Source organism: Ranitomeya variabilis, chromosome 1 (assembly GCF_051348905.1).
Source record: "Ranitomeya variabilis isolate aRanVar5 chromosome 1, aRanVar5.hap1, whole genome shotgun sequence".
NCBI lineage: Eukaryota > Metazoa > Chordata > Amphibia > Anura > Dendrobatidae > Ranitomeya > Ranitomeya variabilis.
Genome location: NC_135232.1, coordinates 151065504 through 151087430, shown reverse-complemented (window position 1 = coordinate 151087430; position 21927 = coordinate 151065504). Strand labels below are relative to the sequence as shown.

The window sequence follows — 21927 nt, the reverse complement described above, 5'->3', positions numbered from 1 at the left end:
ACTGGCCATCTGGCAATTCTGGCAAATACCAGAAGGGCCTGTCTGGTCATGGGCTGCCTTGTCTGCTATGTTATTAACAGAGTCGGTGTTCTCAAGACACCCATACTGTTAAAAGTTGTGATGGAGCACAAAGTTGCTGACTCCGTCACTTACCCCAGCAGGCCACAGGTGTCATTAGAAATATTGGTCTTGTAGTAAACCTTCCTTTCCTCCATCCAGGGTAATATTAGTAATATATCCCATCCGGTTCATGGGGATGGGGACAACATGGGCCTGTGTGATTTCAAATGCCAGGATGGAATTTCAGCCCCAGTCCGTACCTGGTCCCAGGTGATAAAACAGAACACAAATCCAATGTAACTGGACATCCTCAGGTACATCCAGACCCTGCGCGTCTCAGTCCGTCCATGATTACAGCCCGACACTCACATGTTACATTTGGATTACATTGATCAATTGGAATAAAGTTCTATTTTTTTTAACCTGGAAACACGGCTGAAGGGGTTTCTCTATTGGAACAAACATATATACATGATCAAATACAGTTTCTTAGGTTGCTACTTGAAATCGGATGTGACTTGGTTGTTCCGTCCGGGATCCTTTTTTTTAAGCACCCATAGACTTGAATGGGTGAGTTTCATCCAAGACTCAATAGAAAGTACTACACACACATAACATACTGTATGTTTCAAATTATTAGACGTGACACATAGAGATGTCAAAGACAAAAAATAAATAAATAAAAATGCTTTACGCCAAAGACATACTGATAGGGAATTTAGACTGTGAGCCCCAATGGGGACAGCGATGATGACTACGACTGCGCTGTATTAGCAGGCAGCATTATCACAGCAGCTTCATCAGCCACGCTGCAAACGGCAATGTCAGAATACGTGTAAAGCAAAAAGTAAAAAGCTGCACTTTCAAGCATAGTGAAAAAAAGAAAGTGGATCTTTAATCAGCCATCTGTGACAGCTCAGCCCTGCTTAATAGAGACTTTCCCAAGCAATATATACTGTATATATATATTTATAGATACACATACGGTTATGAACAACAAAGTAATAAATCCAATCTATCATACACCATACAGAGCAGTTTCCCGCATAAACCGCATCGCTGCATGTGTATACTGTTTAGAACAAGTACCTGCAATGTGACTATTACATAGGTAACCTCAGAAATCCATTGTAGCCATACTTGGTGCCAATTATCCTGTCTGCACGTTCCGATCAATGTAAGCTAATGACTCACCATACTTGGGACTCAGTGATACTGTGGAACCACAAGGATCAGCAGTTCTCTGATCAAGAAAACGCATGCTTTATCTGCGTGTAATAAACCAGAGCAGTGTAGACACGCTGACTCCATAGAGTTGTCCGGGAGGGGAGAGGTGTTACTTGGTTGCTGATGTCAGCCCTGGTCATCTGACTGGAGACGGTCTGCACCTGCGCACTAAGCACATGGAGCAGTGGTGGCCATCTTGGGTAAGGGACGCCCACACTTGTACAGGTTTCTAGGGTGAGGTGTTGGCTATGAGGGTGTCTGTGCCTGCACACTCATCTGCAGGGTCCACACTAGCTCTGTGGAGTAAGGGAGCCCCCTATACTGTGTCCATGACATACAGAAAGTGCAGTGATAGAGACCCCTTGCTCCAGGTCAGTGTGATCCCTGAGGTCACATATGTGGCAGGGTGACACTCAGTACAGTCTCCTCTATAGGGTCCCAGATACCGCAGTCTCCAACCAGGGACATAAATCAGGACAGATAACAGCAGTCCTATGACCGCTATCCGCGTCCTGTATTTACGGGACTCCCGTAATGTTGAGGAACGGGATAAACTTGCTCCGTGTGTTTAGTGCACAGGTTCGGACCTTTTCCAGTCAGATAACCATGTTTTGCCCTTTCAAAGGGTATCGGCAGGTTTTTGCTAACAACATTATAATGTAGGGGCAGAGGCCCTGATTCCAGCTATGTATTACTGGGCTGCTTGCTGTAATTTTGATGAAATCAATGTTTTATCACTAGAGGACTAGTAAACCTGCTGCCATGTAGTCCTCCATATTCATTAACTCCGTCCCGTCAATAAGTGGCAGCTTTTTGCCTATGCACAGCGTACACAGAAAGCTGCTGATCAGTAATATGGGTGGGGTTATACACAGCTCAGCGTTCAGAGGCCTGCTAGATCTGCAACTATTAGGCTGCCGTCACACTAGCAGTATTTGGTCAGTATTTTACCTCAGTATTTGTAAGCCAAAACCAGGAGTGGGTGATAAATGCAGAAGTGGTGCATATGTTTCTATAATACTTATCCTCTAATTGTTCCACTCCTGGTTTTGGCTTACAAATACTGAGGTAAAATACTGACCAAATACTGCTAGTGTGACGGCAGCCTTAATCAGAACAGTAAGGGACACATCGCTGGAATCGGCGTCTCTAGCCTATATCAGGCTGCTCACAGGAGGGGTAACAAGGACCTGGGGACAGATCCCTTTTAGGGCTCAGATGGCAGAATTGAAATAACCAGTCACATTCTGAAATTGCGGCCTGGCTCCATGGTTTCACTGCAATACGCACAGTAACGGAGCTATGACAAGCAGATGGCAAGAAGTCAGAACCAGCTGGACTTCTACCACCGCAGTCATTGTACGTTGCGCTGTGCTGCGGTGTAGCAGTGGCATACAGCGATCTTTAGCAGCAAAAGTCGCCGTGTCGCCCCAGCTTAAATCATTCATTCATTTACAATTGCACTCCATATTGTATTGTGAATTAATCGTTTATTGTGAATTAATCTGTATATATATCCACACTATCCATCATTTGTGTGTGGAAGCTGTAAGGGCTTGAGTTGTGCTCATTGCACCCCGATGGCCACAGCAGTACCGAAATGCAGAGGATTTCTGATCCAAATATCCAGGACTCCTATAAGTTGCTAGCCGAGGATGGCTGAAACCGTGGTCTCCTCCCCAGTTTTGTTGCGCTCATTACACTGCCCCCTGCTGGATTGAGAGGCGTTGCAGCAGCTGCAGGGTCCTACACACTCAGTTATGGCCCAATCCCAATTCACAGTGGACGTTACCCTATGGGACTGTGTACCTGTCTTGTGGACAGTGGTGGAGATAACGGACTGTGTCCCGATCCTAAGGACCGATAAGGGGATAACAGACTGTGACCTGGATTTAAAGGGCTACCCTTAACCCCTTCATGACCCAGCCTATTTTGGCCTTAATGACCTGGCCATTTTTTGCAATTCTGACCAGTGTCCCTTTATGAGGTAATAACTCAGGAACGCTTCAACGGATCTTAGCGATTCTGAGATTGTTTTTTTCGTGACATATTGGGCTTCATGTTAGTAGTAAATTTAGGTCGATAATTTTTGCGTTTGTGAAAGAATCGGAAATTTGGCGAAAATTTTGAAAATTTCGCAATTTTCACATTTTGAATTTTTATTCTGTTAAACCAAAGTTATGTGACACAAAATAGTTAATAAATAACATTACCCACATGTCTACTTTACATGAGCACAATTTTGGAAACAAAATTTTTTTTTTGCTAGGAAGTTATAAGGGTTAAACATTGACCAGCAATTTCTCATTTTTACAACAAAATTTACAAAACCATTTTTTTAGGCACTGCCTCACATTTGAAGTCAGTTTGAGGGGTCTATATGGCTGAAAATACCCAAAAGTAACACCATTCTAAAAACTGCACCCCTCAAGGTGCTCCAAACCACATTCAAGAAGTTTATTAACCCTTCAGGTGCTTCACAGCAGCAGAAGCAACATGGAAGAAAAAATGAACATTTCACTTTTTAGTCACAAAAATGATCTTTTAGCAACAATTTTTTTATTTTCCCAAGGGTAAAAAGAGAAACTGGACACCAAAAGTTATTGTACAATTTGTCCTGAGTACGCCGATACCCCATATGTGGGGAGGAACCACTGTTTGGGCGCACGACAGGGCTCGGAAGGGAAGGAGCGCCATTTGACTTTTTGAATGAAAAATTTTCTCCAATCTTTAGCGGACACCATGTCCCGTTTGGAGAGCCCTTGTGTGCCTAAATAATGGAGGTCCCCCACAAGTGACCCCATTTTGGAAACTAGACCCCCCAAGGAACTTATCTAGATGCATAGTGAGCACTTTGAACCCCCAGGTGCAAAAAAAAAATAATTACTTTTTTTCACAAAACAATTCTTTTAGCCTCAATTATTTCATTTTCACATGGGCAACAGGATAAAATGGATCCTAAAATTTGTTGGGCAATTTCTCCTGAGTACACCGATACCTCATATGTGGGGGTAAACCACTGTTTGGGCACACGGCAAGGCTCGGAAGGGAAGGAGTGCTATTTGACTTTTGAATGAAAAATTAGCTCCAATCATTAGCGGACACCATGTCGCGTTTGGAGAGCCCCTGTGTGCCTAAACATTGGAGCTCCCCCACAAGTGACCCCATTTTGGAAACTAGACCTCCCAAGGAACTAATCTAGATGTGTGGTGAGCACTTTAAACCCCCAAGTGCTTCCCAGAAGTTTATAATGCAGAGCCGTGCAAATAAAAAAATCATTTTTCTTTCCTCAAAAATTATTTTTTAGCAAGCAATTTTTTATTTTCACAAGGGTAACAGGAGAAATTGGACCCAAAAGTTGTTGTCCAGTTTGTCCTGAGTGCGCTGATACCCCATATGTGGGGCTAAACCACTGTTTGGGTGCACGTCGGGGCTCGGAAGGGAAGTAGTGACAGTTTTGGAATGCAGATTTTGATGGAATGGTCTGCGGGCGTCATGTTACGTTTGCAGAGCCCCTGATGTGCCTAAACAGTAGAAACCCCCACAAGTGACCCCATTTTGGAAACTAGACCCCCCAAGGAACTTATCTAGATGTGTGGTGAGCACTTTGAACCCCCAGGTGCTTCACAGAAATTTATAACGCAGAGCCGTGAAAATAAAAAATCATTTTTTCACACAAAAATAAGTTTTTAGCCCCCATTTTGTTATTTTCACAATGGTAACAGGAGAAATTAGACCCCCAAAGTTGTTGTGCGATTTTTCCTGAGTACGCTTATGCCCCATATGTTTGGGTAAACCACTGTTTGGGCGTACGTCGGGGCTCGGAAGGGAGGGAGCACCATTTGACTTTTTGAACGCAAGATTGGCTGGAATCAATGGTGGCGCCATGTCGCGTCTGGAGACCCCTGATGTGCCTAAACAGTGGAAACCCCTCAATTCTAACTCCAACACTAACCCCAACACACCCTTACCCTAATCCCAACTCTAGCCATAACCCTAATCACATCCCTAACCCTAATCCCAACACACCCCTAATCCCAACCCTAACCCCAACACACCCCTAACCCTAATCCCAACCTTAACCATAACCCTAACCACAAGCCTAACCTTAGCCCCAACACACCCCTAACCCTAATCTTAACCCTATTTCCAGCCCTAACCCTAATTCCAATCCTAACTCTAATTCCAACCCTAATACTAAGGCTATGTGCCCACGTTGCGGATTCGTGTGAGGATTTTTCCGCACAGTTTTTGAAAAAAATCCATTTACTGTGGATTTCTAGTGTTTTTTTGTGTGGATTTCACCTGCGGATTCCTATTGAGGAACAGGTGTAAAACGCTGCGGAATCAGCACAAAGAATTGACATGCTGCGGAAAATACAACGCAGCGTTTCCGCGCGGTATTTTCCGCACCATGGGCACAGCGGATTTGGTGTTCCATACGTTTACATGGTACTGTAAACGTGATGGAAAACTGCTACGAATCCGCAGTGGCCAATCCGCTGCGGATCCGTAGCCAAATCCGCACAATCTGCACATAGCCTAATTCTAACCCTAATTCTAACCCTAACCCTGGTTCTAACCTTAACCCTAGTTCTAACCCTAGTTCTAACCCTAACCCTAGTTCTAACCCTAGTTCTAACCCTAACCCTAGTTCTATCCCTAACCCTAGTTCTAACCCTAGTTCTAACCATAGTTCTAACCCTAACCCTAGTTCTAACCCTAACCCTAGTGGAAAAATAAAAGTAAATATATTTTCTTTATTTTATTATTGTCCCTACCTATGGGGGTGATGAAGGGGGGGGGGTTATTTATTGTTTTTTATTTTGATCACTGTGATAGAACCTATCACAGCGATCAAAATGTACCTGGAATGAATCTGCCGACCGGCAGATTCGGCGGGCGCACTGTGCATGCATTTTGTAAGATGGCGGCGCCCATGCAGAAGACGGACGGACACTGGTAGGGACACCGAAGGTCGGTATGTATGCAGGGGTGGGATCGGACAGCTGGGGGTGAGATCGGACTGCGGGGGGAGCGGACAGGAGGATGGAGGGGAGCAGAGCACAGGATGGAGGACAGGGCGGTGGATCGTTGGCGGAGGCGGGGCAGATCATGGTTTCCAGCCATGGCCGATGATATTGCACCATCGGCCATGGCTGGATTGTAATATTTCACCAATTTTCATTGGTGAAATATTACGATTGCTCTGACTTAAAGTGAAAGTGAAACGTCACTTTCAACAGCCAATCAGAGCGATAGTAGCCACGGGGGGGCAAAGCCACCCCCCCCCCCCCCCGGGCTGATGGGCTGAAGTACCACTCCCCTGTCCCTGCAGATCGGGTGAAATTGGAGTTAACCCTTTCACCCGATCTGCATGGACGCGATCGTTCTGTGACACAGCATATGCGTCACAGGTCGGATTGGCACCGACCTTCATACGCTGTGTCACAGGTCGGGAAGGGTTTAAAGGGATGGGCTTTGTCATGCTGTGTTGGCTTTAGGGTCCTTGCCCATTTAAAGTTTCATGTGATGTGTACGGTTTGTATGGCACCCTTGGCACTTGGCAAATAATCAGTATGCCAATCCATACAGAATAAATGGAGAAAGTAAGTACACCCTTCAGCAAAGAAATTCAAACCACTCAAGAGACAAGAGGATGACTAGGGCCCATTATTGCTACGCTGGCATACAGTGTACAGGACCAATGCGGCTGGCACTATCAGGAGGAGATGAAATTCATGAGCACTACTTTTAAAAATCTCAGGACATGATCTGCCAGCACCCCTGACTCTGTCCTTCCCCTGTAAATGACACCCAAAGTCCTCCAGGCACTGAGCCCCCACTGCTCCTCACTTGTCCTGAGTGTCCAGGCACTGAGCCCCCACTGCTCCTCACTTGTCCTGAGCGTCCAGGAACTGAGCCCCCCTGTTCCTCACTTGTCCTGAGTGTCCAGGCACTGAGCCCCCGCTGCTCCTCACATGTCCTGAGTGTCCAGGCACTGAGCCCCCGCTGCTCCTCACATGTCCTGAGCGTCCAGGCACTGAGCCCCTGCTGCTCCTCACTTGTCCTGAGCATCCAGGCACTGAGCCCCCGCTGCTCCTCACTTGTCCTGAGCGTCCAGGCACTAAGCCTCTGCTGCTCCTCACTTGTCTTGAGCGTCCAGGCACTGAGCCCCCGCTGCTCGTCACATGTCCTGAGTGTCCAGGCACTGAGCCTCCGCTGCTCCTCACTTGTCCTGAGCGTCCAGGCACTGAGCCCCCGCTGCTCCTCACTTGTCCTGAGTGTCCAGGCACTGAGCCCCCGCTGCTCGTCACATGTCCTGAGTGTCCAGGCACTGAGCCCCCGTTGCTCCTCACTTGTCCTGAGCGTCCAGGCACTGAGCCCCTGCTGCTCCTCACTTGTCCTGAGCGTCCAGGCACTGAGCCCCCGCTGCTCGTCACATGTCCTGAGTGTCCAGGCACTGAGCCCCCGTTGCTCCTCACTTGTCCTGAGCGTCCAGGCACTGAGCCCCCGCTGCTCCTCACTTGTCCTGAGTGTCCAGGCACTGAGCCCCCGCTGCTCGTCACATGTCCTGAGTGTCCAGGCACTGAGCCCCCGTTGCTCCTCACTTGTCCTGAGCGTCCAGGCACTGAGCCCCTGCTGCCTCTCACTTGTCCTGAGCGTCCAGGCACTGAGCCCCCGCTGCTCGTCACATGTCCTGAGCGTCCAGGCACTGAGCCCCCGCTGCTCCTCACTTGTCCTGAGCGTCCAGGCACTGAGCCCCCGCTGCTCCTCACTTGTCCTGAGTGTCCAGGCACTGAGCCCCCCGCTGCTCCTCACTTGTCCTGAGCGTCCAGGCACTGAGCCCCCGCTGCTCCTCACATGTCCTGAGTGTCCAGGCACTGAGCCCCCCACTGCTCCTCACTTGTCCTGAGCGTCCAGGCACTGAGCCCCCGCTGCTCCTCACTTGTCCTGAGTGTCCAGGCACTGAGCCCCCCACTGCTCCTCACTTGTCCTGAGTGTCCAGGCACTGAGCCAAACCTGTTCCTCACTTGTCCTGAGTGTCCAGGCACTGAGCCCCCCCCTGCTCCTCACTTATCCTGAGGGTCCAGGCACTGAGCCCCCCTGTTCCTCACTTGTCCTGAGTGTCCAGGCACTGAGCCCCCACTGCTCCTCACTTGTCCTGAGCGTCCAGGCACTGAGGCCCCCTGTTCCTCACTTGTCCTGAGTGTCCAGGCACTGAGCTCCCACTGCTCCTCACATGTCCTGAGTGTCCAGGCACTGAGCCCCCACTGCTCCTCACTTGTCCTGAGTGTCCAGGCACTGAGCCCCCCTGTTCCTCACTTGTCCTGAGTGTCCAAGCACTGAGCCCCCACTGCTCCTCACATGTCCTGAGCGTCCAGGCACTGAGCCCCCACTGCTCCTCACTTGTCCTGAGCGTCCAGGCACTGAGCCGCCGCTGCTCCTCACTTGTCCTGAGTGTCCAGGCACTGAGCCCCCCGCTGCTCCTCACTTGTCCTGAGCGTCCAGGCACTGAGCCCCCGCTGCTCCTCACATGTCCTGAGTGTCCAGGCACTGAGCCCCCGCTGCCCCTCACATGTCCTGAGTGTCCAGGCACTGAGCCCCCACTGCTCCTCACTTGTCCTGAGTGTCCAGGCACTGAGCCAAACCTGTTCCTCACTTGTCCTGAGTGTCCAGGCACTGAGCCCCCGCTGCCCCTCACATGTCCTGAGTGTCCAGGCACTGAGCCCCCACTGCTCCTCACTTGTCCTGAGTGTCCAGGCACTGAGCCAAACCTGTTCCTCACTTGTCCTGAGTGTCCAGGCACTGAGCCCCCCCCTGCTCCTCACTTATCCTGAGGGTCCAGGCACTGAGCCCCCCTGTTCCTCACTTGTCCTGAGTGTCCAGGCACTGAGCCCCCCCCTGCTCCTCACTTATCCTGAGGGTCCAGGCACTGAGCCCCCCTGTTCCTCACTTGTCCTGAGCGTCCAGGAACTGAGCCCCCCCGCTCCTCACTTATCCTGAGGGTCCAGGCACTGAGCCCCCCGCTGCCCCTCACATGTCCTGAGTGTCCAGGCACTGAGCCCCCCTGTTCCTCACTTGTCCTGAGTGTCCAGGCACTGAGCCCCCCGCTGCTCCTCACATGTCCTGAGTGTCCAGGCACTGAGCCCCCACTGCTCCTCACTTGTCCTGAGTGTCCAGGCACTGAGCCAAACCTGTTCCTCACTTGTCCTGAGTGTCCAGGCACTGAGCCCCCGCTGCCCCTCACATGTCCTGAGTGTCCAGGCACTGAGCCCCCACTGCTCCTCACTTGTCCTGAGTGTCCAGGCACTGAGCCAAACCTGTTCCTCACTTGTCCTGAGTGTCCAGGCACTGAGCCCCCGCTGCCCCTCACATGTCCTGAGTGTCCAGGCACTGAGCCCCCACTGCTCCTCACTTGTCCTGAGTGTCCAGGCACTGAGCCAAACCTGTTCCTCACTTGTCCTGAGTGTCCAGGCACTGAGCCCCCCCCTGCTCCTCACTTATCCTGAGGGTCCAGGCACTGAGCCCCCCTGTTCCTCATGCAGCGCCCCAGAGTCCTGGTCGTTGCAGTACTGTGGCTCCGCCACTATGGGGAGCCATGGTGCGTCCGATGGCACTGAAGGAGTTCATCTGATCAGGTATCACAGACACCAATACATTTCACAGCCGGGCCTCCGGGGGGAGCTAAGGGTTCTATTCATTAGGCCACTCCCCACCATAGTGGGTAAACTGGGGATCAGGCAGGAAGTTAGATCAGAAAGCTGACTGGATTGGACGAAGCAACACCTAGTGGCAGAGGGTGTTGTGGAGGAAGAGACAGTAGGGTCTCTGTTAGGGGTGGGATCCTGACAGAGGCTTGGCATTGGAAAGAACGTAACGGGTCCGCGCCAGCTCCGGGAAGCGGCGGGGCCCCAAGAAAGGACTAGAAGCGAGATAGATTGTGCTGAGTGAGAAACGAGATCAAGCGATAGGAGAATTCCAGTAGGGGTCGTGCTGTAAGACCGGAGCAACACCCTACTGAGGCGCACTACCGGTGGCCGGAACGCCGAGGGAGTATTATAACATTCAGCTTCAAGCAATACTCTAAACAGCGGCAGGACAGTCAGTTTAAGGCGGGCTGTCTAACACATATCACCTATGAAGTCTTGGGAGGCAATTGCGGGAGAGGGGCGTCTCTAGGGTCCCGGAAGAACTCCAGGCCTACCCGACAAACGGGTGCCGTTCTAACTGTAACATCAGGAAGGGATGGACGATTAGAAGAACATCATTTAATCGAGTTGTGAGGGAACTTAAGAAACAGACACAACAGTTGTGGGGTACTTTCCGTAAGCACAGCAGGGAAGGACTACAACACATAGCGCTAAGAAGGAAGGCACCGATTTCCACCTGTGAAGAGAACTCTGGAGGTGCCATTGGACCGGCCGGACTTGCGCAGCTTGGTGAACCGTATTCTGGACTGAGGACTCAGAGATCTCCAGTAAAGAGGTAAAGAGACTGCAACCTGGTGTCCTCGTTATTTACCGCGACCTGCACCCCACAACTGCACCGTTACAACACCACTTACTGCACCGGACGTCCCCCACTGACAGACAGGGCCACGGACCGGGTCTAGCCACCGTGACAACTCCAGGACTGAGACCCAGAGGCCCGGCTCCGGGTACCCCTAGGCCCTGCGGCGGTGTGGGGGCGCTCCAACTTGGCGTCACGAACAGGATCTACTTAAGCCTGAAGAATCGGGTCATGTGTGCCTTGGAACTGTGATTTATTGTGCTTGGATTGTACTTTATTGCAAAGACTGTGCTGCGCCATTTACCGCCAAAAGTTCCCGCCAAAAACCGCCGCCATTGCTACGCCAGAGAGACAGGAGGGCGTGCCATGGGAGGAGACTACCAAAGTGGCGCCAGAAACGGCGATCGCCCCCTGCGCCTCTTGTTGCAAAGCGATGACCTGCCTCAAAGCAGAGAACCGCCCCCTGACTTGCGATGGCGGGAACGAGGTGAAGGAGGAGCTCGACCTTGGAGAAATGGCAGGGTCAGATGCATGCATTGCCGCCGAATGCCGGACAGCGACGATGAACAGCAGGTGCCCGAACAACGGCGAGGTGATCCCGGTTTGTCCTCACCCATCAGAAGAGGACTCGCGTCCACCGCCGGTGAGGGACCTGGACTCCTTGGAGACACCAGTGGAGGAGCCGAGCCTGCCTATCCTAGTCACGGAATCATGGAGGGCGGAGTTACGTCAAGAGATGACTCCGGTGGAGCCGTGGTCCGGGCTGCAGCCGATTCCAGTGTCCTTGTCAACGGACCGGAGCGACATCGGTGGAATCACCTCAGGTGCAGGTATGGACGACATCCCTACTCCCCTGATCGATCCCACTCCCGTGACCGCTCCCCACCCCGGCAATGATCGTTCCTTCTTGGTGGAGCGGGTTATCCTCACCTCCAACGCGATGGGGAAGCTAGTGCCTCCGCTACCAACCAAGATGGGAGAACCCATAGGTGTGGGCCTAGACGGGGTGATCCTTCGGTGGGACACCCCCTGGACAGGGCCGGATGGGACCCGGGAGGATGGCCTCACCTTTGCGGTACTTACCTGGGAGCAGTATAAGCAATGTCTGATCCAACACTGGAAAGATCGGGACGAGACCGAACCACCTGACACGCAACGTAAGAAGTCGGCTCCCGGCAGGAAAGACGTGGTAAAGCGGGGAACTGTACTGGCCTACCACCCGAAGAGGGGATGGGGCTCCATACAGGAACCGGGGCTACCAACTGATGTCTTTGTCACTAGCTATAATGTGAAGACCCCCTGCTGCAGTCGAAATGGTGACCCGTTACAAAGAGGGGATCAGGTGACTTACACCCGCCATCGGAGTGCACAAGGATGGTGTGCCCGGAACGTTCGACGGTGTGAGCCTGAGAGAGCGCCCCCTGTTGTCCCGATCATGACTGATCCCGATTTGCCGGACCTCGTTCCCATCACCACGGTACGTCTTGTAGCGGCTACCGAGCTCGCAAGCAAGATTAGCCTTCAAATCCAGGCACCGGCTGATCTGATGGCATCTGAGAGACCAACTACCAGTACGGGTGCCACGTTGGCTGGGGGACAAAGACCGCCCCCAGACTTAGAAGAATAAACCTCGATACCATGAATCTGTAAATAGTTACTGTTTTCCTGTGTTTTGCTAAACCCGTTCAGGGTAAACTCTTAAAGGGATCCTTCTATGGACCTGGGATCCCAATTGTTTTGTTTTCTTGTTTGTCTTTCAAGTTTTTGCACAAAAGTTTACAGAACTGCTGAAATCATGAACAGTGCATGATCCGAACTTTTTGTATATAGTTTGCACCTTATTAAAGGCGCTCCCTACTGGTTTTACTTAAAGAAAGACTCTTTGCGAAGATACCGCACTGGAACCTTTGTTGAGTATGGACTGGTAGCTTGAGAAGATACGCTACCTCATAGAGACTTGGTCCTCTCTTAAAGGGGATGTTCATTTGTCACGTTTCGATAGTAATATTGCTTAAGATGAGTAGCAATAATGTCTTGACCAAAGGAAATGATGATAATGTTTATATGAGAAAAGTTATATGTGTTTAACTGGTTAAATGTGAAGAAATATTGATAATGTGCTTTGAGAAGTAAAAGATAGAAGAAGGATGCAGTGGACCCGTAGAGATAGACGTGGTGTCCAGCATGCATAGTAGACAGAAAGATAATGAGAAGGCTAATGTTCGATAGAAAATGTTTTTGATAATGCTGATGGATAATTAATGGGGATAGAAGGTAAACCCTGAGTTCTCATAGGAGTCAAGAAGAGATGGCTCAGTGCTCTAAAACTGAAAGTAATGTTATGTTCTATACTGTGTATAGTAGTTGAAAAGGCAGTAGGCCCTGGCTGAACGGGGCGGTCCTGTAACTGAAAGGAGAGGCAGTAGGTCTGGTGCCGATAGGACAGGCGGTCCTGCAGATTTAAAGAAGGAGAATGAGAAAGTTAAAATGCCTTATAATGTGATTATAGGAAGGTCTTTAGTGGATTAAGAGTGTATGTCCTTAAAGGCAAAGTTAAATTATTGTTCAACAATCTTGCACTTAGTAGAATACCCGGTTGGGTAACGGGAGTTATTTATAACCTGTAATTTATAATGTTAACTATGTTTGTAACGTTCAAGTGTCCTCACCTCCCATAAAGGGAAGCTCTGTTCAAATATGCTTATTGTTATTGCACTCAACAAAATTGTATGTCTTTTTGCTAACTTGTATTGTTGTTTTCTTCCCAGTCCCGGAGTACTGTGTTTAACCAGGGGGGAGTGCAGCGCCCCAGAGTCCTGGTCGTTGCAGTACTGTGGCTCCGCCACTATGGGGAGCCATGGTGCGTCCGATGGCACTGAAGGAGTTCATCTGATCAGGTATCACAGACACCAATACATTTCACAGCTGGGCCTCCGGGGGGAGCTAAGGGTTCTATTCATTAGGCCACTCCCCACCATAGTGGGTAAACTGGGGATCAGGCAGGAAGTTAGATCAGAAAGCTGACTGGATTGGACGAAGCAACACCTAGTGGCAGAGGGTGTTGTGGAGGAAGAGACAGTAGGGTCTCTGTCAGGGGTGGGATCCTGACAGAGGCTTGGCATTGGAAAGAACGTAACGGGTCCGCGCCAACTCCGGGAAGCGGCGGGGCCCCAAGAAAGGACTAGAAGCGAGATAGATTGTGCTGAGTGAGAAACGAGATCAAGCGATAGGAGAATTCCAGTAGGGGTCGTGCTGTAAGACCGGTCAACACCCTACTGAGGCGCACTACCGGTGGCCGGAACGCCGAGGGAGTATTATAACATTCAGCTTCAAGCAATACTCTAAACAGCGGCAGGACAGTCAGTTTAAGGCGGGCTGTCTAACACATATCACCTATGAAGTCTTGGGAGGCAATTGCGGGAGAGGGGCATCTCTAGGGTCCCGGAAGAACTCCAGGCCTACCCGACAAACGGGTGCCGTTCTAACTGTAACATCAGGAAGGGACGGACGATTAGAAGAACATCATTTAATCGAGTTGTGAGGGAACTTAAGAAACAGACACAACAGTTGTGGGGTACTTTCCGTAAGCACAGCAGGGAAGGACTACAACACATAGCGCTAAGAAGGAAGGCACCGATTTCCACCTGTGAAGAGAACTCTGGAGGTGCCATTGGACCGGCCGGACTTGCGCAGCTTGGTGAACCGTATTCTGGACTGAGGACTCAGAGATCTCCAGTAAAGAGGTAAAGAGACTGCAACCTGGTGTCCTCGTTATTTACCGCGACCTGCACCCCACAACTGCACCGTTACAACACCACTTACTGCACCGGACGTCCCCCACTGACAGACAGGGCCACGGACCGGGTCTAGCCACCGTGACAACTCCAGGACTGAGACCCAGAGGCCCGGCTCCGGGTACCCCTAGGCCCTGCGGCGGTGTGGGGGCGCTCCACTCACTTGTCCTGAGTGTCCAGGCACTGAGCCCCCACTGCTCCTCACTTGTCCTGAGCGTCCAGGCACTGAGCCCCCCTGTTCCTCACTTGTCCTGAGTGTCCAGGCACTGAGCCCCCCCTGCTCCTCACTTATCCTGAGGGTCCAGGCACTGAGCCCCCACTGCTCCTCACTTGTCCTGAGCGTCCAAGCACTAAGCCCCCACTGCTCCTCACATGTCCTGAGTGTCCAGGCACTGAGCCCCCGCTGCTCCTCACTTGTCCTGAGCGTCCAGGCACTGAGCCCCCACTGCTCCTCACTTATCCTGAGTGTCCAGGCACTGAGCCCCCGCTGCTCCTCACATGTCCTGAGTGTCCAGGCACTGAGCCCCCGCTGCTCCTCACTTGTCCTGAGCGTCCAGGCACTGAGCCCCCACTGCTCCTCACTTATCCTGAGTGTCCAGGCACTGAGCCCCCGCTGCTCCTCACATGTCCTGATCTTCTCACTGCTGGGCTATGTGCACTTAGACAAGGAGGCAGCAGAATACTACAACTCACAGAAGTGAGAACAAAAGAATTATTCAAAGTGCGGCGACCTCCGAGAATACTAATCGAAAAGGCAGGGGTGAGGAGGGAGCGTTCTGGGGAGGGAAATGACACCAAGTCTGGTTTTTTAAGTAGTACGGAAAGTTTCGATTTGTTGTAGACATTTGTGCTGTTACTGGAGAGGAGATTGCTGTTTGTCATGTGAAATGTTATCAAGTGTTAGAAAGTGATATTAAGAATAAAAGTAACAATAAATAAATAAAAGATTTCTCTCTGGGTTTACTACATTATTTTAACGGCAATTTTCATCTTTGCCTTTTATCTGTTTCCTACTCTTCTTCAAAGATCCATCACTTTTTTGATTTTTACAGATTTTTTAATGGACCCGTTTGTATGACACTGTACAGTGTATAGAAATATTGGGGAAAAAAAATCCTAGTGACGGGAAATAGTAAAAGGAAGAAGCAAATGAAAAAAAAACCAAACATTGTAATTCGGATATTATTTTTTGCGTCTTATTTTTATGGCATTTTTTATATGGTAAAAATTACCTGGTAACATGTATGGTGATACCTCATATGTATAGTTTTTTTTTTCAGTTTAGGGCTTGTGCACTCGTTGCAAATTTGGTGCATTCATTGGTGCATTTTTGCCATGCAGATTTTCTAGCAATATCTGAAGCAATCCTGATGCCACAAAATGAATGAGAAACCTGACGAGTCATGCAGACGTTGAGTATTTTTGTCTTGCAGATTTGGTGCAGAAAGCAATCTTTCTGCATGTCATTTCCCATTTGTGCATCTTTCACCATTGACCTCACTCAAATCAGTCAAAAAACGCAGGGAAAAAGCATAAAAAATGCGCATTTTTGCCATTGCGTTTTTCCAACCATGGAAATGGTGCAGAAATTTCTGCATCCATTTACTCAACGTGTGCACATAGCCTTAAGTGCATTGAAAGTATTTAACTTTGTAAAAAAAATTGTTTTTTTGTCACCATTTTCTGTAACCCCCCAGTCAGGGGAGCTGTATGAGTGTTTATAATTCTTAATTATATCATATTGGGATACATATAATGTTTTCATCACTTTTTAAAGCATTTTTTCATGAGAGATGTAGTGATCAATAAATGGCAATTTTGGACTTTCAATTTTTTTTGCGATGATTACAGTATGGATTAAACAATATTATCTTTTCTTAGATTGGACTTTTACGGATGTGGCAATACCTCTCATGCTTATTATTATTGTTTAAATCTCTTTATTTTGATCTAATGTTTATGTTTTTATATTTTTTATATTTTCTTGAATTTTATTTGATAAGCCAGACTTGTCCACAATTCTCTTCCTGATATTTTGGCTGATTTCTTTAGACTTTCCCATGATGCTACACTAAGGGCTGACCCACACGTCCAGATAATTCCGGTACCGGAATAAATCGGTACCGGAGTTATCCGTGTCCGTGTGCCTGGGAACTCACGGAGGCCATACGTGCGGCACACGTGTGCCGCCCGTATGGCGAGTGGGTACCACACGGAGCGTGTGGTACCCACTCTGCATGGTGCTGAAGCTGCGATTCATATCATCCCTGCAGCAACGTTTGCTGCAGGGAAAATATGAAGAATAGTGTTTAAAATAAAGATCCATGTGTCCGCCGCCCCCCCACCCCCTGTGCGCCCCCCCCGCTGGTCAGAAAATACTCACCCGGATCCCCCGTCGGCAGTCGCTCCTTCCTGGTCTGGCCGCGGCTTACTGTATGCGGTCACGTGGGGCCGCTCATTTACACTCATGAATAGGCGGCTCCGCCCCTATTGGAGGTGGAGCCACATATTCATGAGTGTAATCGGCCGCATACAGTAGAGAAGCCGCGGCCAGACCAGGAAGGAGCGACTGCCGACGGGGGATCCGGGTGAGTATTTGCTGACCAGCGGGGGGGGCGCACAGGGGGTGGGGGGGCGGCGGACACATGGATCTTTATTTTAAACACTATCATTCATATTTTCTCGGTAGCAAACGCTGCTACAGGGAACATATGAATACCGGCTTCAGCACCATGTGGGGGGGACAGCGCTTACTGTAGCGCTGTCTCCGGCACGCCACACGGACCCCAGACGGAGAATGTCCGTGTGAGGTCCGTGTTTTACACGGACCCATTGACTCTATTGGGTCCGTGTAATCCGTGCGCTCCCACGAACACTGACATGTCTCCGTGTTTGGCACACGGAGACACGGTCCGCACATGGTCCGCACAAAATCAATGACATCTGAACAGATGCATTGATTTTTATGGGTCTACGTGTGTCAGTGTCTCCGGTACGGGAGGAAACTGTCACCTCACGTACCGGAGCCACTGACGTGTGAAACCAGCCTAAGAAGCAGTGTGTTTCAGGTGTGCATTAAAATACATCCACAGGTGTGTCTCTAATTAACTCAGATGGTGCCAAAAAATCTATCAGAAGCTTCCAAACATAAGACATGATATGGGCAGTCCAGAATTGATTAAAGGCATAGTAATTTTAGTGTATGAAAACTTGACTTTGCAGTAAGTAATAAAAATGCCTTAAAACATCCTCTCTCTAATTATTCTGGCATTTGGCAAATATTAATAAGTTTTATTTTGATTTCATGTCAGATTTTGAGAAAAACATGCATATGTGTCTTTTTCTATAGTGTATGTAAACTTCTGGTTTCAACTGTACTGGCTCTGGGTGTTTCTTCCTTGTCGATGAAAGATTCTTCTTCCTGTGCTAAGTGCTAAGCTGAGTAGTTGGAGTTGGAGTAGTAGTAGTAGATCTGTTTTTAGCTGTAGCACGTGATTGTTTATGTGCTGGTGCCTAATCCTATTTAATTAATTTCTCCTTTTCCCTATCCTCCTCCCTATTTTTGGTGAGTGTTTTGTATGATAATGGTTTTCTGTTATCCCTATTTTGTCTTGTTTACCTTACATTTCTATCCTATGCCTCATAGGTTGGGGAGGAGACAGATTAGAGTTTCACAGGAGCATAGTAAGGTCAGAGACCCAGGCTTCTCTACCTTCAAGAGTATCCCTGGCACAGGCTTATTTAGCGTCCCAGTTTCAGGGAGAGTTTAAGGCCTCTCTCCCTTACTTAAGACCGTCACAGTGTGACAGCAGCATAATCCATCAAACAGTTGTACAAATTAGGGGTTTCCTTACTACAGAATTGAGCTGCACACGCCAGTCTTAATGTAGGGCTCACTGGAGTACGATGTGCCAAATTCATTAAGAAGTAAAGATTGGCAGATCTTTTGAAATTCAATTACTTTGCACATTTTCTCACAAAAATGGATTTGTGATGAATAAATTCATGCAAATCTCAGTACAAGAATGCTTTTAATTGCTCGAAAAGTACACTTGGGGGAGAGGAAGAGAACCCTACTGACCATTAGAGCTTACAATCTTCATCTGTGAGAAAAGACCCTGCTGACCATAACAGTTTGCATCCAATAGGAGACAAAGAAGACCTTTGTTACCATAAAATCTTATAATCTTCAGATTAGAGAGGCTTAGGGTACTGTCACACAGTGGCACTTTGGTCGCTACAACGGTACGATCCGTGACGTTCCAGCGATATAGTTACGATATCGCTGTGTCTGACACGCTACTGCGATCAGGGACCCCGCTGAGAATCGTACGTCGTAGCAGATCGTTTGAAACTTTCTTTCGTGGTCAAGTGTCCCGCTGTGGCGGCATGATCGCAGCGTGTAACAAAGGTGTGCACGATATTCCCAATGTCCCGTATGACTTCTACATCGCAACTACGTCATGAAATTATCGCTCCAGCGCCGTGCATTGCAAAGTGTGACCGCAGTCTACGACGCTGGAGCGATAATCAAGCGACGCTGCAACGTCACGGATCGTGCCGTCGGAGCGATCAAAGTGCCACTGTGTGACAGTACCCTTACGCAATGACTTACCCAATGACTCTGCCTCACAAATTGTACAAGGTATGGTAATCCGCTAGATGTTATAGATGCAGGGCATTATGAGGAGGTCTGTGTGGCAATGTAAAGTGATATTAGCCCGCTGTCTGATGTTTCAGTAGTGTGGGAAATGGTGCTGGGCAAGTTATTTTTTTGTGAACCTGAATCGAATCTCAAAATGTTAGAATTTGTGTGTACCAGGGTTTCATCTCAATTAGGAAGTGCATGCCACTTGATGAATTCGCATCTTTTCTATGGTGTGGAACTCCAGAAGAGCTATTAGTAGCAGTTCTGGCATAAGATATACCGTCAGTTTTAAAAGAATTTAACGAGTGGATGTAGTCACGCCACATTATCCTGTTCATTTTGGCGGAATACTTCAAACCAGTGTGAAAATGCAGGAAGTATTGCATACAAATGTGAAACTTTTCAAAGTGTTTTAAGCCAATTTTCGGATTTAAATGCTTCGATAAATCTACCCCTCATTGTTTGTGGTCTTACCAGTCTCTGTCAGATATGCATGGCCACTATGTGAGTGGACGATACCATTATACTCATTCAGTCTTCTGATTGAACGTAGCAAAGTAGTATCAGTAGGGAATCTTTTCCATTCTAGGCAGACAGTTTTTTGTCTGCGGCAAAAAAGCCGGAAAGGCCGGATCCGGCGCTCCCGGCTTTTTGCTGCAATGCAAGTCTATGGGCGCTGGATCCGGTGGCCTGATCCGTTTTTTTAATCTGAGCATGCTCTGAACAAATTGGCCGGCCCCCAGGACACGTATATAAACAATGCCAGTGAGGCCCTCCCTCATTACCAGCCATCAAGAGAGCCAGCCTGCCAGCAAGAGAGCCTGCCTGCCAGGAAGAGAGCCTGCCTGCCAGCCACAGACTTTACCAGCCAGCCACAGAGCCTATCAGCCATGTCTTCTTCTGGGAGCCCTCCCCCGCATCGGCAGCGCATTGAGGTAAATAAATGTTTTGTTTTTACTTTTTTTTTTGCCCTGTCTATCTATTTATCTGTCCCATATCTATCTATCAGTCCCATATCTATCTATCTATCTATCTATCTATCTATCTATCTATCTATCTATCTATCTATCCCATATCTATCTATTTATATAGATATTTTCTTAATGCATTTATCAATCTATCATTTTTGTATAACAGGAAGCTGCAGCAGAAGAGGTGCTTCCAGAAGAAGACCGAAGGGGTGGAGAGAGACCTGGAGTGGGATCGCAAATGGTAAGTTTCTTGCATGCATCACAGAACCACAACCTCACACTACACCCAACACATAAAAACCAAAGATCATTACATCATTACAGAAATAACACTGCACACAACACATACAAACTGATCATTACAGACATCACACAACATAAAACACACACAAATTGAACATTATAGACATCACAGTGCGCACAACACATAAAAACCCAACATACAAGCACATAAATTTTTATTTTTTTTCTTATAGTCTTCTGATTCTGGTGATCGATCCAGAGGTCCTCAGAGCGGCTCCCAGGGTCGTCGGCGTGAGAGTGTGGGCGTCCGTCATCGTGTAAGCATCTCCTTATTTTTTTTTATTTTTTCTTAATTTGAACTTAATGTTCTTTTTTAACCCCTTCCCGACATGCGCCGTACTAGTACTGCGCTGCCGGCACTGCATTAGTGCCAGCCGCAGTACTAGTACGGCGCCCCGATCACCGCGGTCTCACGCTGAGCGCCGCGGTGATCGGGTGCGGGTGTCAGCTGTATATGACAGCCGACACCCCGCAGCAATGTCCACGATCGGCGCTATCGCCGATCGCGGGCATTTAACCCCTCTGATGCCGCTGTCACTATTGATGATGAGATCGCGCTGCTCCGGTGACCTGGAAGGAGTCCCCGGATCCAAGATGGCCGCGGGACTCCTTCCGGGTCATGAGATGCCCTAGCTTGCCGGCGCCTGCAGAGAGTTCCTAATAGCCTCTGCCCTTGTGTGCTGTGCACACTGTCAGATCACCGATCTGTGATGTCCCCCCCTGGGACAAAGTAAAAAAGTAAAAAAAAAAATGTCCACATGTGTAAAAAAAAAAAAGAAAAAAAAAATTCCTAAATAAAGAAAAAAAAAATAAATATTCCCATAAATACATTTCTTTATCTAAATAAAAAAAAAATCACACAATAAAAGTACACATATTTAGTATCGCCGCGTCCGTAACGACCCCACCTATAAAACTATATCACTAGTTAACCCCTTCAGTGAACACCGTAAAAAAAAAAAAAAAACCGAGGCAAAAAACAACGCTTTATTCTCATACCGCCAAACAAAAAGTGGAATAACACGCGATCAAAAAGACAGATATAAATAACCATGGTACCGCTGAAAACGGCATCTTGTCCCGCAAAAAAAAAGCCACCATATAGCATCATTAGCAGAAAAATAAAAAAGTTATAGCTCTCAGAATAAAACGATGCAAAAACAATTATTTTTTTATATAAAATAGTTTTTATTGTGTAAAAGCGCCAAAACTTAAAAAAAATTACATAAATGAGGTATCGCTGTAATCATACTGACCCGAAGAATAAAACTGCTATATCCTTTTTACCAAACGCGGAACGGTATAAACGCCCCCCCTAAAAGAATTTCAGGAATTGCTGGTTTTTGTTCATTCCGCCTCCCAAAAATCGGAATAAAAAGCGATCAAAAAATGTCATGTGCCCGAAAATGGT

At 48.4% G+C, this 21927-nt stretch overlaps 1 protein-coding gene across 4 annotated transcripts in view; it reads right to left on the bottom strand.

Annotated features, from left to right (window-relative positions):
- PAM (peptidylglycine alpha-amidating monooxygenase) overlaps window positions 1–1394 on the bottom strand; it is a 267028-nt gene extending 265634 nt beyond the window's left edge. For all 4 annotated transcript variants that reach the window (XM_077289753.1, XM_077289771.1, XM_077289788.1 and 1 more), the window contains exon 1: window positions 1255–1394. The gene's annotated coding sequence lies outside the window, so the exon portion shown is untranslated. The remainder of the gene's footprint in view (window positions 1–1254) is intronic.
- Between the last annotated feature and the right edge of the window lie 20533 nt (window positions 1395–21927).